The 16,681-nt window shown below is 37.5% G+C and overlaps 1 pseudogene; it reads left to right on the top strand.

The window, feature by feature from the left end:
* Nucleotides 1–9,415: 9,415 nt before the first annotated feature.
* Nucleotides 9,416–16,161, top strand: LOC122428722 (annotated as a pseudogene).
* The last annotated feature ends 520 nt before the right edge of the window (nt 16,162–16,681 follow it).

Raw genomic sequence — 16,681 nt, 5'->3', positions numbered from 1 at the left:
GTATTCAGTTCAGTTCAGTCATTCAGTTGGGTCCGACTCTTTGCGACCCCATGAACCGCAGCACACCAGGCCTCCCTGTCCATCAACAGCTCCTGGAGTTTACCCAAACTCATGTCCATTGAGTCAGTGATGCCATCTAACCATCTCATTCTCTGTCGTCCCCTTCTCCTCTTGCCCTCAATCTTTCCCAACATCAGGGTCTTTTCCAATGAGTCAGCTCTTCACATGAGGTGGCCAAATTATTGGAATTTCAGCTTCAACATCAGTCCTTCCAATGAACACCCAGGGCTGATTTCCTTTAGGATGGACTGGTTGGATTTCCTTGCAGTCCAAGGGACTCTCAAGAGTCTTCTCCAACACCACAGTCCAAAAGCATCAATTCTTTGGCACTCAGCTTTCTTTATAGTCCAACTCTCACATCCATACATGACTACTGGAAAAATACATAGCCTTGACTAGATGAACCTTTGTTGACAAAGTAATGTCTCTGCTATTATCAGCCATCAAATTAAGCAAATTAATTTGGATCACAGAGAAAGCAAGGGAATTTCAGAAAAAAATAGCTACTTCTGCTTCATTGACTATGCTAAACCCTTTGACTGTGTGGATCATAACAAACTACAGAAAACTCTTAAAGAGATAGGAAGACACCTCATCTGTCTCCTCAGAAACTTGTATGCTGGTCAAGAAACAATAGTTAGAACCAGACATGGAACAACTGACTGTTTCAAAATTGGGAAAGGAATACCTCAAGGCTGTACATTGTCACCCTGCTTACTTAACTTCTGTGAAGAGTACATCATGTGGAATGCCAGGCTGGATGAAGCACAAGTTGGAATCAAGATTACTGGGAGAAATATCAAGAACCTCAGATAGGCAGATGATACCACTCTCCTGGCAGAAAGTAAAGAGGAATTAAACAGCCTCTTGATGAGTGTGAAAGAGGATAGTGAAAAAGCTGGTTTAAAACTCAACATTCAAAAAATGAAGATCATGGCATCTAGTCCCATCACTTCATGGCAAATAGGAGGGGGAAATGTGCAAACAATGGCAGATTTTATTTTCGTGGACTCCAAAATCACTGCAGATGGTGACTGCAGACAAGAAATTAACAGACATTTGCTCTTTTCAAGAAAAGCTATAGCAACTCTAGGCAGCATATTAAAAAGCAGAAACATTACTTTGCTGACAAAGGTCCATCTAGTCAAAGCTATGGTTTTTCCAGTAGCCATGTACAGATGTGAGAGTTGAACTATCAACAAAGCTGAGCACCAAAGAACTGATGTTTTCAAATTGTGGTGCTGGAAGATTCTCAAGTTTCCCTTGGACTGCAAGAGGATCCAACCAGTCAATCCTAAAGGAAATCAACCCTGAATATTCACTGGAAGGACTGATGTTGAACCTCCAATACTTTAGCCATCTGATGCAAAGAGCTGACCTATTGGAAAAGACCCTGATTCTGGGAAAGATTGAAGGCAAAAGGAGAAGGGGGCAGCAGAGTATAAGATGGTTGGATGGCATCATTGACAGAATGGACACAAGTTTTAGTTAACTTCAGTGACAGTGAAGGACAAGGAATCCTGGTGCGCTGTAGTCCATGGGATCCCAAAGTGTCAGATCCAGCTTAGTGACTGAATAACAGACAACAACAAATAAAGCAAATCATTTTATTTGCTGTTTGTCTTAAAGGTTTCCCCTCCTTCTGGATCAGGAATCCTTTCCTGCTGCCCTAAACTCTGCTGCAGACAAACTCTTTCCTTTGTCTGGATCTTGGGTTGCTAATTAGCATGATAGAGGGAGGCTCTCTCCCCATGTGAGGCAGGAAAGAGCTAAAGTATGTCAGGCCTCTCTTCTTTCTCATTATCCCCTCTTTCCTTCCCCAAGACCATCAAAACAATCCACTTATGTACATAAATATTTTCATTGAAGTTTGGAGACCATTTCAGGAGGGAATTACAGTGTAATTTCTCCTAAAGCATGATAGACTCTGGATTCTGAGTCTCAGCCTTAAGAAAAAGAATATCATCCATGGGTTGACTCAGCTTTTTGAAAGATTAGTCAACATCTATGATCCTACATTTTACCTCTGATGTCTTACTTTTTCCCTAACTTGGAACATGATGTCTCTCTCCACCATTTGGGAGATAGTTCTTTAGGTTGTAAAGAGTTATCCATTGCATTCATATTGCCACAACCTAAGAACCTAGACAGCCCTGTCATGCAGAAATTCTTTATGATATTTGACCCTATTGAACTATATCCCCCCTTCATTAAAACTCTTTCCTCATTCACTTGTATGGCACATGTCTTCTCTTATCTCATTTCTCCATGATTATTTATTTTCTGACTATTTATAAGTTCTTTGCTTTCCTCTTGCTCATTCATTTCCTCAACATTCTAATTGAAGAAATTAACCAGTTAACTTCAACATTAGCTAGTTTCCCTTCTTCTACTTCTCTGCCTCTATGTTATATGAACATATATCTTTTTTAAACATTCTACTGAACTGAATTAATGTGTTTACATATCTATATTTCTCACTTACAGGTAAGTTTCTTTGGGACAGGGACTTCATTATATTCATTGCTGCATATTGATTGTTTAGTATGTTGTTACAAAAGGACAATGAACACTTGCTCAAAAGAATCTAAACTCTTAGTAGGAATAATCCAGAGAGAAAAAAAGATCAACATTTTAAACTTTCTATAGAAAAGAACTGAATTATTTCTAAAACAAATTTTTAAAAGCTAAAATATTTTGGTTTACAAAAGAGTAACAAAGTGGGAATAATCTAATTTTTCACAAACATGGAATAGAAGTACATTAACCCGAATGGGCAGAATTATTTTGATCCAAGATAGTGAAATTTACTGAAATGCTCTTCATGTTTGCTACTTTCTTCCTCTCTAACTATGCATTTCTCTCTTTCAAACACTAATGAATAAGGAATGTTAAATAAAAAGAGTTGGGTGAAGCCATGTGTATGAAAAATTAACATGGCACAATTGCAAGGTTTCTATGCATACATTACAGGGAAAATAAAATACTGGTTTACAGCCAAAGCATAATAGATCAGGTTGGCAATGGAAAACTATTTAGTGAATTTACACAAGTGAATTTACCCAAGTGAGATTCTGAGGGGAGGGAGGGTGAAAATATGGGAAACTTGAGCCAAATTCTCATTATATGTCTCAGGATATTTAACATTAATTGTACTTTAGATAAATAAGAATATTAAGATTATTCCTTTAGGCTAAAGTAAATTAATGAATAAGCAAGTTTTTCCTATGTTTTAAGTACCCTTCTGAAATTATAGAATTTGCACATAGAAATAAATTTGAAAGAAAAGGACTCCTGGCCTTCATTATGAAATAATCAAGTAAATTAACTGGGAACACAGCAGGGTCTTATTACCAAAGAAGAAATTAGTTCAATGACTTTTAAATTCAATTTTGGAAACTGAGAGTTTACTGGAACGCAAAGCAAGAAATATATTTCACTGCCAAAGAGAAGCATTCATTGACTCCAGTTAATTCACTGATACGGTCTTTCTTTTTTTTTTTTTCCCTCTCTTCTGTTTGTCACTGATTCCTAGTATTTTCTATATAGTACAAAGGGCTAGGAAAGTAGATGTGCAAAAAAAAAAAAAAAGTAGCAAAGTCAATTAACTACCTTTTATTCAAGGGATAATTTACCAGTGTGTGAACTGCTTAATTTATATTCCTTCACTATTCACTTTATTTACATATCATTCCATTTTCTCCATTTTTACTATTTTAACACACTCTAAAAAATGAATAAAGAAAAATATCTTTATTCAAATGAATAAAGAAAAATAATGTCTAGTGCAGTAGTCTCCATGAGTCACATGTGAAGTTTTAAAATATAGACACTCAGTCCCATCCAAGACATATTGAATCAGAATGTCACGGGATGTGTCTGAATGGTCATATTTTCTAAAATAGCTCACAGTTAAATCCAGCATTTACCAAGGAATGAAAATGGTTGGCAACTGAAGCAAACAGTCAATGCATTGTAAATGGTATAATAATATTATGAAAGTGTATTTCTGACTGCAAGCCTTTTGGGTGAAAAAATTGGAACTTGAAATGATTTCATGCATAGGTGCTTCAGTAATAACAAAACTGAGTACTTGTATTATCTATAGGTATTCTTGTAGCCTCCTTTCATTGGCGATGAATTAATTCCATCTTAGAAAGACTATCAAATTTGTGTCATATCAATATATGAAAAACACTTAACATAAGAGAATACATGGAACTCCAGAAAACTCCACAAATGAGTTTATGTATTTTTCTATTTTATTTGTTTATTGTGTATCTAATCTTATTTTAGATATTGGGAAAATTTAACTGGAAACAAACTATATAAACTCTCTGATTTCCAGGAGCTAACATTTTATTGGGAAGAGACAGAAAAAAAAAGTTATGAACAACTGAATAAGTAAGTTAATTTCAGGTCCAATAAACACTAACATGAACATAGAGTGACTTTATGACTGAAGAGAGGAAGATACTTTAGCTAAGTAAGATTGTCAGACCTTACATTTACTAAATCTATTCTTAACATTCAAAAGGAGGCATAGGTGAAGATAAGTGGAAGAGTATTTCTGCCAGAAGAAAAGCAGGTCTAAAGGCCTAAAAATGGGAAAGACCTTGATGTGGGTGTTCAATTAACTGAACATAGTAAAAGCCCTCAAACTTCAATATGTATAATCTAGTACTTGTCAAATGCATGATCAAAGTTATTTTAGCATAAAATGCTAACACAATTTTCTGTTTAAATTGATGAGTAAATTTTATCAATAGTATAGAAACTGTAAGCCCTATTTTATTTACTGTTTTAAATATGAGATGATTGTTTCTACATTGTGTTTAACTGAACAGGATCAGTTATTAAGTGCATGTTCAACTGCAGTATTTAGTCTTACCATAGGTTCTCTAGTAGAGATATCTCACTAGATAACTCAACAGATATCTCACTAAATATCTACTTTTGACTAATTTAAATTATGCAACTGGATACATGAATTTTTGTATTAAATATCTATGCAGCATTGAGAAAGAAATAATTATACAAACAAAATTCCTCAAAAGGGGCTATGATAATACCTGGCCATTTTAAAGAGACCACAGGAAAGAATACTGGAGTGAGTTGCCATTCCCTCCTCGAGGGGATCTTCCCAACCCAGGGATTCAACCCAGGTCTCCTGCATTGCAGGCAGATTCTTTATCATCTGAGCCATCAGGGAAGTCCTTGTACTGTTTTAGCCTCATAGGAAGTGTTTAGTTTCAAATTTAATTTGCTGTTTTTAACAATGTCATAGATAATACTTTTAAACTTTTGGGGGAATACTGCGTATACAAAGATTCAGATTTTCTAATTAGATTCATTAAAACTAGAAATCTTGTCTTCTCTCAAAGTTTATACTGATGTAAAGAACTGAAGCACCCAAGGGAATAAGAGAAGTGAAGGATCTGGAGAACAGTGAAAATACTTTCTTGCATTACTTAATTGTTCTTTGACTCAGAATAGATGAGTTCTCTAGATGAAGTATGTGAGTTATTATACCAAAGTTGGCAAATATTTATGATACAAAAAAACACACACTATTTTATATGCCAGAAAATTGCACAGCAATAATAGGTAAGAATAAATCTGACACCATATTAGATGTTTCTTTAACTTTTGTGTTCTGTTGCTTTTTGCTACAAGTTAATCACTAGACCAAAGGAACATTGACTATAGTTTAAAGAATACACAGTGGTCCGTCTCCAGGGACCCTCCTTTCCATGCCTGAACAATACCTTTGTTCAGCTCACAAGAAACGTTTTGATCCAGCCTAACTAAAGAGCCGATGCTGTGAAAGTGCTGCACTCAATATGCCAGCAAATTTGGAAAACTCAGCTGTGGCCACAGGACTGGAAAAGGTCAGTTTTCATTCCCATCCCAAAGAAAGTCAAAGCCAAAGAATGCTCAAACTACTGCACAATTGCAATCATCTCACATGCTAGTAAAGTAATGCTCAAAATTCTCTAATCCAGGCTTCAGCAATATGTGAAACGTGAACTTGCAGATGTTCAATAGCTGGTTTTAGAAAAGGCAGATGAACCAGAGATCAAATTGGCAACGTCTGCTGGATCATCAAAAAAGCAAGAGAGTCCCAGAAAAACATCTATTTCTGCTTTATTGACTATACCAAAGTCTTTGACTGTGTGGATCACAATAAACTGTGGAAAATTCTGAAGGAGACGGGAATACTAGACCACCTGGCCTGCCTCTTGAGAAACCTGTATACAGGTCAGGAAGCAACAGTTAGAACTGGACATGGAACAACAGACTAGTTCCAAATAGGGAAAGGAGTACGTCAAGGCTATATATTGTCACCCTGCTTATTTAATTTATATGCAGAGTACATCATGAGAAACGCTGGGCTGGTTGAAGCACAAGCTGGAATCAAGATTTCCAGGAGAAATATCAATAACCTCAGATATGCAGATAACACCAACCTTATGGCAGAAAGTGAAGAAGAACTAAAGATCCTCTTGATGAAAGTGAAAGAAGAGAGTGAAAAAGTTGGCTTAAAGCTCAACATTCAGAAAACTAAGATAATGGCATCTGGTCCAATCACTTCATGGCAAATAGATGGGGAAATAGTGGAAACAGTGGCTGACTATTTTTCTGGGCTCCAAAATCACTGTGGATGGTGATTGCACCTATGAAATTAAAAGACACTTGCTCCTTGGAAGGAAAGTTATGACCAACCTAGACAGCATATTCAAAAGCACAGACATTACTTTGCCAACAAAGGTCCATCTCGTCAAGGCTATGGTTTTTCCAGTAGTCGTGTATGGATGTGAGAGTTGGACTATAAAGAAAGATGAGCTCCAAAGAATTGATACTTTTGAACTATGATGTTGGAGAAGACTCTTGAGAGTTTCTTGGTCTGCAAGGAGATCCAGCCAGTCCATCCTAGAGGAGATCAGTCCTGGGTGTTCATTGGAAAGACTGATGTTGAAGCTGAAACTCCAATACTTTGGCTACCTGTTGTGAAGAGCTGACTCATTTGAAAAGATCCTGATGCTGGGAAAGATTGAGGGCAGGAGGAGAAGGGAACGACAGAGGATGAGATGGTTGGCTGGCATCACTGACTCAGTGGACATGGTTTAGGTAGACTCTGGGATTTGGTGATGGACAGGGAGTCCTGGCGTGCTGCAGTTCATGGGGTCGCAAAGAATCAGACATGGCTGAGTGACTGAACTGAACTAAACTGTGAATGGCTGCAGAAGAGAAGAAATGAACACGTCCCATATAGAATCTGGCCAAAACCAGGAAATACATGCAAAAATTTTTGGCTTTTTTAGGTTACCTCCTCCTCACCTCTTCCCCGTTTGTTCTATAAAAAGAAAAAATAAAATAAAATAAAACTAGTGCCCGGACCCCAGCAAGATGGTTTTTAGGTACACTAACTCACCATCTTCTTGGTCTTATGGCTTTCTGAATACAGTCACTATTTCTTGTCCCAACAACTTGTCCCTTGATTTACTGGCCTGTTATGTGGTCAGCAACATGAACTTGGACTCCTTAATGTAGCTCTGTGACTATGGAGCCATGCACTATAAATACTTAGTTTCAGGGATTACCTATAATACACAATCCTTAACTCAGATTCCTGGAAAATTTCAATGGTCTCTTTACCCATTGTTACCTCTCATGTCAAGAGGGGATTAGACCTTAAAGACTTAAATATGAGATATGACACCATTGTAGCATTGTTTTCTTAGGTCAGTCACCAAGACAACAGACATAAAAGCAGAAATAAATGGAACCTAGCCAAACTTAACTTTTGCAGAGCAAAGAACATCATGAAATGAAGTGAAAGTCACTCAGTCCGACTCTTTGTGTCTGACTCTTTGTGGACCCCATGGACTATACAGTCCATGGAATTCTCCAGGCCAGAATACTGGAGTGGGTAACCTTTCCCTTCTCCAGGGGATCTTCCCAACCCAGGAATCAAACCCAGGTCTCCCACATTACAGGTGGATTCTTTACCAGCTGAGCCAAAGGGGAAGCCCAAAGAACATTATAAACAAACTGAAAAGAAAAACCTATGAGCTGGAGAAAATATTTGTAAATTATGTGACTGAAAGGGCTTTTAATTTCAAAAATACACAAACAGGTCATACAATTTAATAACAGGAAAGCAAAAACCTAATCCAAAAAAAGAGAGCAGAAGCCCTAAATTGACATTTTTCAAAAGATATATAGATGGTCAACAGGTACATGATAAAATGGTCAACATCACTAATTATTAGACAAATGCAAATAAAAACTACAATGAGATATCACCTAATGTGGTCAGACAGCCACCATCAAAAAGACTATAAATAATAAATGGTAGAGAACATGAGGAAAAAAGGAAACCCTCCTACACTGCTAGCAGGAATGCAAATTGGTGCTGCTACAATGGAAAACACTATCAAAGGTCCTTAAAAAACTAAAAACAGAATTGCTGTATAATCCTCTAATCCCACTCCTAGGCATATATCTGAAAAATATGAAAGCCCTAATTCAAAATGGGATACATGTACCCCAGTGCTCACAGCAATACTATTTAGAATAGCCAAGACATGGAAGCAAAACTAAGTGTCAGTCAAAAGATGTGGTATATATAGTACCTTATTTAATACACACACACATGATATAATACTACTCAGTCATAAAAAGAATGAAATAATGCCATTTGAAGCAACATGGATAGCCTTAGAAGTTATCATACTAAATGAAGTAAGTCAGACAAAGACAAATAAGATATGATATCACTTATATGTGGAATCTAAAATACAGTACAAATGAACTTATTTACAAAAAAGAAACAGACTCACAGACAGAAAACAAACTTATGGGTACCAAGGGGAAGAGGATGGAAGGAGTAAATTGGGATTATCAGTTTAACAGATGCCCACTATCATACGTAAAACAAAAGACTAGATATAGTGTAGAGCAGAAGGGACTATATCCAATATCTTGTAATAAACTTTAATGACAAAGGATTTTCAAATGAGTAAGAATATATACATATTTATCCATATCACCAAGTCACTTTGCTATACACATGAAACTAATACCATACTGTAAATCAACTGAACTTCAACAAAATATAAAAGATGAGATTGGAACAGTGAGTACCTCATCATCCCTCACAAAAGAAATCTGTGAATTTCTGGCCAAGTGCTCTAAGTCCATTCTCTTTGCATACACCAAAAGAGCTTAGGACAAAAGTCATCACAAAACATGACAAGAGAGAATGTAGTAATTCCACATGCCTAAGCCAGGATTCAAACTCTAGAAAGCTTGGCAACGATGCTAACAAAGCTGTCTTGAAAGGTACAGCATGGCTAATGGAATTGAAGGCACCGTGATTGCTATACGTTTGTTGAGGAAAATCCCTATAATCAAAAAATTAACCATTTTAATGCCAAAGAATGTTCAAACTACTGCACAACTGCCCTCATTTCATACACTAGCAAAGTAATACTAAAAATTCTCCAAGGCAGGCTTCAATAGTACATGAACCATGAACTTCCAGATGTTCAAAATGGATTTAGAAAAGGTAAAGCAACCAGAGATCAAATTGCCAACATCTGTTGGATCATCAAAAAAGCAAGAGAATTTCAGAAAAAAAACATCTATTTCTGCTTTATTGACTATGCCAAAGCCTTTGACTGTGTGGATCATGACAAACTGTGGAAAATTCCTCAAGAGGTGGGAATACCAGATCATGTTACCTGCCTCCTGAAAAATCTGTATGCAGGTCAAGAAGCAACAGTTAGAACCAGACATGGAACAACAGACTGGTTCCAAATAGGGAAAGGAGTATGTCAAGGCTGTATATTGTTACCCTGCTTATTTAACTTACATGCAGAGTACATCATACAAAATGTGGGGCTGGTTGAAGCACAAGCTGGAATCAAGATTTCCGGGAGAAATATCAATAACCTCAGATAGGCAGATGACACCACCCTTATGGCAGAAAGTGAAGAAGAACTAAAGAGTCTTGTGATGAAAGTGAAAGAGGAGCGTGAAAAAGCTGGCTTAAAATTCAACGTTCGAAAAACTAAGATTATGGCATCTTGTCCTATCATTTCATGGCAAATAGATCGGGAAACAATGGAAACAGTGACAGACTATTTTGGGGGCTCCAAAATCACTGCAGATGGTGACTGCAGCCACAAAATTAAAAGATGTTTGGTCCGTGGAGGAAAAGCTATAACAAACGTAGATGGCATATTAAAAACCAGAGACATTTCTTTGCCAACAAAGGTCTGTCTAGTCAAAACTATGGTTTTTCCAGTAGTTATGCATGGATTGAGAGCTGGACCTTAAAGAAAGCTGAGTGCCGAAGAAGTGATGCTTTTGAATTGGTGTTGAAGACTCTTGAGAGGCCCTTGGACTGCAAGGAGATCCAACCAGTCCATCCTAAAATAAATCAGTCCTGAGTGTTCATTGGAAGGACTGATGCTGAAGCTGAAACTCCAATAATTTGGCCCCCTGATGCAAAGAACAGACTCACTGGAAGAGACCCTGATGCTGGGAAAGATTGAAGGCAAGAGGAGAAGGGGACAGCAGAGAATGAGATGGATGGATGGCAATACTGACTTGATGGACATGAGTTTGAGTAGACTCCCAGTTGGTAATGGACTGGGAGGCCTGGCATGCTGCAGTCCATGGGTTTGCAGAGTCAGACACAACTGAGTGACTGAACTGAATGTTTTAAGGAGTGTGTAAATACCAATGCTCTGCTGAAGTTTATTTTATACACTCTCAATTATTAAAATAAAACATCAATTATTAAAATAATAAAATATGGATATGGATTATGACTAATGAAACAAAAAACACCACTACCTAGAAGTCTTTTTCACACAGAGAACAGAAGAAGGTTGCTTCTTGGTTTGTTTTGCTAGGCATCTTTTACATGCAAGAATATGGTGTCATTTGCAACTTTTTAAAACTCATAGTCTGCTTTAAAATGCACGTTTAAGTCTGAATGTTGTGATATTCTGAGCTTCCTGGGTAAATGTATTTGGGGACCATAACACACATAGCTCCTTTCTCTCCGTGCCTTGTGTGATTGGCTTTGTAATTCCATCTGTTTTTCTCCCATCTTCTAGACCTATTTTTCTCTTCCCTCACTTCTTTCCCTCCTTTCTACCTATTGAAAAAAGAGTGTCTGCTTCTGAAAATGTCCATATCTATTTATAGCACTGATTAGAGTGTATAAAATTTGAATAAGCAAGAGATATTACACATACCACCGATGCCACTCTACCTCAATTTCCTCCTACTAAAATGGGAAGGAAGAGTTGAATATTCCTGAAGTTCTCTGTAGCTTAAATACCCTGAAAGTTTAGTAGTTTTCTTTCTTTTTTTAAGTACTAATGTTTTAATATTGGGACTGAAATTGAAAGTGATGGTATTTGATAAATTTTTTCAGCAAATGGATATATAGAAATATTTTCAATGGCAAGCCATTTAAAGGAAAATAAATGAGTTCATAGATAATTTGGGATATGTTGAGCCAGTGGCGGGGGGTGGGGGGTGGAATCCAACTAGATGATTTATCTGTGTGTTAATGTCCAGTTAATTGTATGCTTTTATTCTGACTTTCAAATTCTCTAGATTTCATTTTTGGCTGTGTTGGGTCTTTGTCGCTGTGTTAGGCTTTCTCCAGTTGCAGTGAGTGGGGGTTACTGTCTTATTGCAGGGCACAGGCTCTTATTGCAGTATGGGCTCAGGAGCTGTGGCACGTGGGCTTAGTTGCCCCATGGCATGTGGAATCTTCCTGGCCCAGGGACTGAACCGTGTCCCCTGCATTGGCACGTGGACCTTTAACCACTGTACCACCAAGGAAGTCCCAAATTGATCCAGACTTAATGGAATATTTTTATAAAAAGTATATTTTTGGTTAAGAAGTGGGACATATTTTATCAACATTATTTCACTATACAAATAATTTTGTTGGACTTCCTAATACACTGATTATCTGAGTTAGCATTGTCTTAATTGCTTCAGAGACTTTTTTTTTCATTTAGTTATTATAATGACCCAGTGAGACACAGAGACTTTTTCATACACTGAAGTTTTAAATTCATCCTAAAGTTTATCTCATTTCATAGCTATAAAGGAGTGATATTTTGGTAACTCTGGTTTATGAATGATGCATTGAAAATTCATCTTACTCTCATAAAAACAACCCAGGTATATGCACTGTGAATAATGAAGTGAATGCCTTCTGCAGTTAAAGAGAGAAAATATGCCCCAACATAATTATGAAACATAATAATCTAGCAACTATAGAATAGCCCATACCCAAAGACACAAACTCAGGCTGAAAAAAATTATGACTATCTTTATCTATATCCACACACTATGTAATTGACCCAATGAATAAATATTTCAACTTGTTTTTGTGCACAGGTAAAAATAGAAGTTCAAACTATGGAAATTAAAACCCTGGTTTCCACCAGAGTAAATTATTCTTCTATGTAACACTACATTTCATGAATTTTTTTCCTTTGCAATGCTGGCATTGATTCATACTTCTGTTAGGCATATGTATAATGTAATGTAGTTTAAAAAACATTAGTGTCAGAGTGGTTGCTTCTGTGCCTGGAGCAATATGACAATCACATGGCCAAATAAGCTAAACAAATGAAAATGTAAAATCCTGAATATGAGCATAAGTGATTTTAGAAGAGATTTTAATGTATCATAGTGAAGTACACAAGATTGCAATATAATAAGTTTTTAGCACATAAAGAATGATTATAATAGTTAAAATAAAGCCCTTCCTATGCATTCTATATAATACATGACATTATAATTGAAAACAAAAAAGCCTCTTCAAGGTCACAGCTAGCCTGTAATAAATTTTGTTAAGTTTGTTGATGTATTTACCATTGTTCTGATTGCCAAGCAAGCAAAAACTTCATTAAAGAAAAGGCAATTAATTTTAAAAAGCTTTAAATTGCAACTAATGAAGCTACAGGATTCATTACCAGTGAAGGTCACAGAGCTAAATAGAGTCCTGAATTTATTTTATCTCCAGTTGTATGACTGACTGGCAGAGTTGAACATTACGAAGTCTATCACTCAGCAACCAAAGTCTATCACACAGCAACCAATCAAGCTGCCACCCAGCAACAGGACCACAGCCAGGCAGGCTAATCAGAACAGCATCAAAGTGGATTCTATGGACCATGTACATCATGAAAAGTGAAAGTTGCTCAGTCATGTCAGACTCTTTGCTGCCTCATGGGCTATACAGTCCATGGAATTCTCCAGGCTAGAATACTGGAGTGGGTAGCCGGTTCCCTTTTCCAGGGGATCTTCCCAATTCAGAGATTCAATCCATGTCTCCTGCATTACAGGTGGATTCTTTACCAGCTGACCACCAGGGAAGCCCAAGAATACTGGAGTGGGGAGCCTATCCCTTCTCCAGCAGATCTTCCTGACCCAGGAATTGAACCTGGGTCTCCTACATTGCAGAGGGGATTCTTTACTAGCTGAGCTACCAGGGAATCCCCATGTACATCATATTAAGTTCCAATTTCTTTTTCAAATGATTTAACTCTAATTTTATAAAAATTGTTTACTTACATATTGAAAGTGCCCAATGCTTCTTAATGAGAAATTCACATCTTCTATCTTAGTTAACACCTTTATGCTCTTTTAAAAATCCACTGGGAATAAAATATTTTACTTAATGAATCAACAAAGTACCAAAAGCAACTTATGATTATGGTATTGACAGAATGTGCCATATAGAAATCAATGAAAAGTTGAAAAGTACCATGTAAACTATCTTCTGATGGCTGCGTTGGTATTGAAAAGTATTTCCTAAACATATTTTGATAGTCATTTGTTTGTTCCTTTATTAATATCTGTGTTCATTTACTTATCCTCCCACTCATTTTTGAACAGTTAAATAGCTATATAACAGTAAATATTATATAAGGTGGTAGGAATAAGAAAATAAATATAAAATGGGCCCTCCCTAAAGATATTTAGACTCCACTGAAGAGAGTAAAGTTCACACTCCAAGTAAAATAAGTGTCATTAGCGCTGCTATCAAAGACGACTTCCAGAGAACAATGAACACTTGATCAATGTAACTCATCTTAATAAAAATGTATTTTTTTAAAATCTACTATTCCAGAGGCATCAGCAGCTTTTAAAGCTCCACAGGTGATTCCAAGCGCAGCCAGGAGAGGGATCAGGCTGGTTGACATTTGTGGAGAAGCTGAGCTGTGGCATGAGACTCCCTCAGAGAAGGCAGGGATAAATTGTCACCGTCTTGGCAGAACCCCAGGAAAAACAATGAAGAGGAGCCACCTGCACTAGGGTATCTTGGGCAATGTGGGGACAAAACCTGACTCTCTTACCTTCATGCCGGTCCTGGCCTCCCTGTTTGCGTTCTCTTAGGAGCAGATGCTTTCTTTCAGGATTTGATTTCACTGCCACTTGCTCCCAAAATCTAGTTGGGAGGAGAGTGGGGAGCTGAGACACATGTATTCAGCAGGCTTTTCAGTCACTCTGAGTTCATTCATTCAACAAATACACACGGCGGCTCTTGGAGGGCACAGGGAGTTGTGTCTGTTTTGTGTTTCCTGCACGGAGTGAAATAAAGTGTTGCCAATATCGACGGCAGCTTCCTGAAGGCATCTGCCTTCTCTACTCCAGATGTAAGCTGCAAATGGAACTTGACGACTGTCATTTCTATATGGACCCTTATGTTTATATGACCTCGCTGTGTCTGGCTTCCTAAACTTTGGTGATGTACCTCCTTGTGACCCTGCCATCTGGCTGTGGCTGCCCTTGACCTCAACCACAAGTTTGTGAGGCTCCCATCATTGGCATCTGGGTCCAGCGTCGTGCATCTTCCCTGTTGTTTGGACTGTACAGTATTAGGGCAGCACAAGGAACTGATCCATCTCTCTTCTAAACCCAGTCCGTGGGTGTCTCATTGGATCCTCAGAGTAATCCTGCAAGCCTGGCCCTGAAGGGTGGAGTCAAAGTCATCAGGAAACAGAGTTCTAAGCCAGCAGTATTATGCTTACCTGTATCAGATGTCTTAGGGAACAAATTTAGTATATTAAGATTACCAGGATCTGTTGTTTTCCGGAATGGAAATTGGCCTGTTCCAGGAGAGCGAATCCCAAACATGGCTGCATTGTCCATGGGCTTCTCTGTGAAAGAAGAGCTTTCTTAGCCGGGCCTTGCAGTAGGTAACCTACTCCACCATCCCCAGGCTGTGATGGTGATGGTGAAAGGAGTGGACAAGCTTGCTCTCCCCCCAGGCAGTGTCATTTCATATCCTTTGGAGAATGCAGTTCCTTTTAGTCTTGACAGCGTGGCAAATTCCGTTCACTCCTTATTTTTGAAGACACTCCAGCGGTTTTGCAGTTGGCTCCCAGTGAGGAAAGAGTGTACATGGTGGGAAGCAAACTCGGTTTTTAAAGATCTCTCAGTAATGCTCAGACAACTCCACGATCGACTGTTTCAAGAAACCTCTGCTCTCACTTCACTTCCCCTCAATTCTCTGAGTAGGACAATGAAGTTGATCTCCTTTTTCTTTCTGAACTGCAAGTGTTGCATGATATTTCAAGTTTGTTGTCCCAACATAAGCATCTAGCCAAGGATCATTCTCCTGGTTTATACTCACTGGAGCTACCAGGTCTGGATGAAATTGGGAAAAATTATGGGAAAGACTCTGAACAATTTAGAGATACCTCTAAGATCCTCGTTGATGCTCTGCAAAAGTGTGCAGATGGCATGTACAGTCTCTATGGTGGGAATGCAGTGGTAGAGTTAGGGATTGTCAGATCATTTGACACATCCTTTATGAGGAAGCCAAAGACTATCCTTAAGACAAAACAAGTGAAGGACCCCTCAACTCCTTATAACCTTGCCTATAAATATAATTTTGAATATCCAGTGGTTTTCAACCTGGTGCTTTGGACAATGATCAGCTTGGCCTTGACTCTGATTGTTACCTGTTACAATATTTGGAACATGGATCCTGGAAATGATAGCATCATTTATAGGATGACAAACCAGAAAATTTGAATGGATTGAACTTTCCTTATGCCAAACTTGGAAAGAAAGAGGGTTTTGAATTGGCTGTTTGATTAAAATAAATCTTTTAGTGTAGTTTAAACTAGATAATACACTTTAAATTTATAAAAAATCAAATTTTGTTATCTTTTGTGTGTGCCTGTGATGTTCTTTTAGAGTGAATTATATAGTATTGATGTGAGGTGACTTTTGTGATATAGATTCCATAATATACTCAAATATGATGATATAAACATTTAATATAATTTCATTCCATTTACTATTTGGAAATATGCACTGTAATAAGTAACATTTAGAATAGTTTGTGTTATTTATGTTGGGAAAATGTGCTGAATTTGAAATGTTTGACTTCCTTACACAGGACAGGTTAAAAGTGATATTTGGGCTGTTATATACTATGAACCATTTCTAAATGTCTTAATGTAAATATTTCTGAAACAGGAAAAGGTTTTTAACTTCAAGCAGCTATTAACTATGAATGTGCTTACACAGTCACTCAGATTTGGAATTGCATCTGATT

The sequence above is a fragment of the Cervus canadensis genome, chromosome 2 (genome assembly GCF_019320065.1).
Source record: "Cervus canadensis isolate Bull #8, Minnesota chromosome 2, ASM1932006v1, whole genome shotgun sequence".
Classification (NCBI taxonomy): Eukaryota; Metazoa; Chordata; class Mammalia; order Artiodactyla; family Cervidae; genus Cervus; species Cervus canadensis.
Note: the sequence above shows the minus strand (reverse complement) of the source record. Positions and strands in the feature narration are given on the sequence as shown.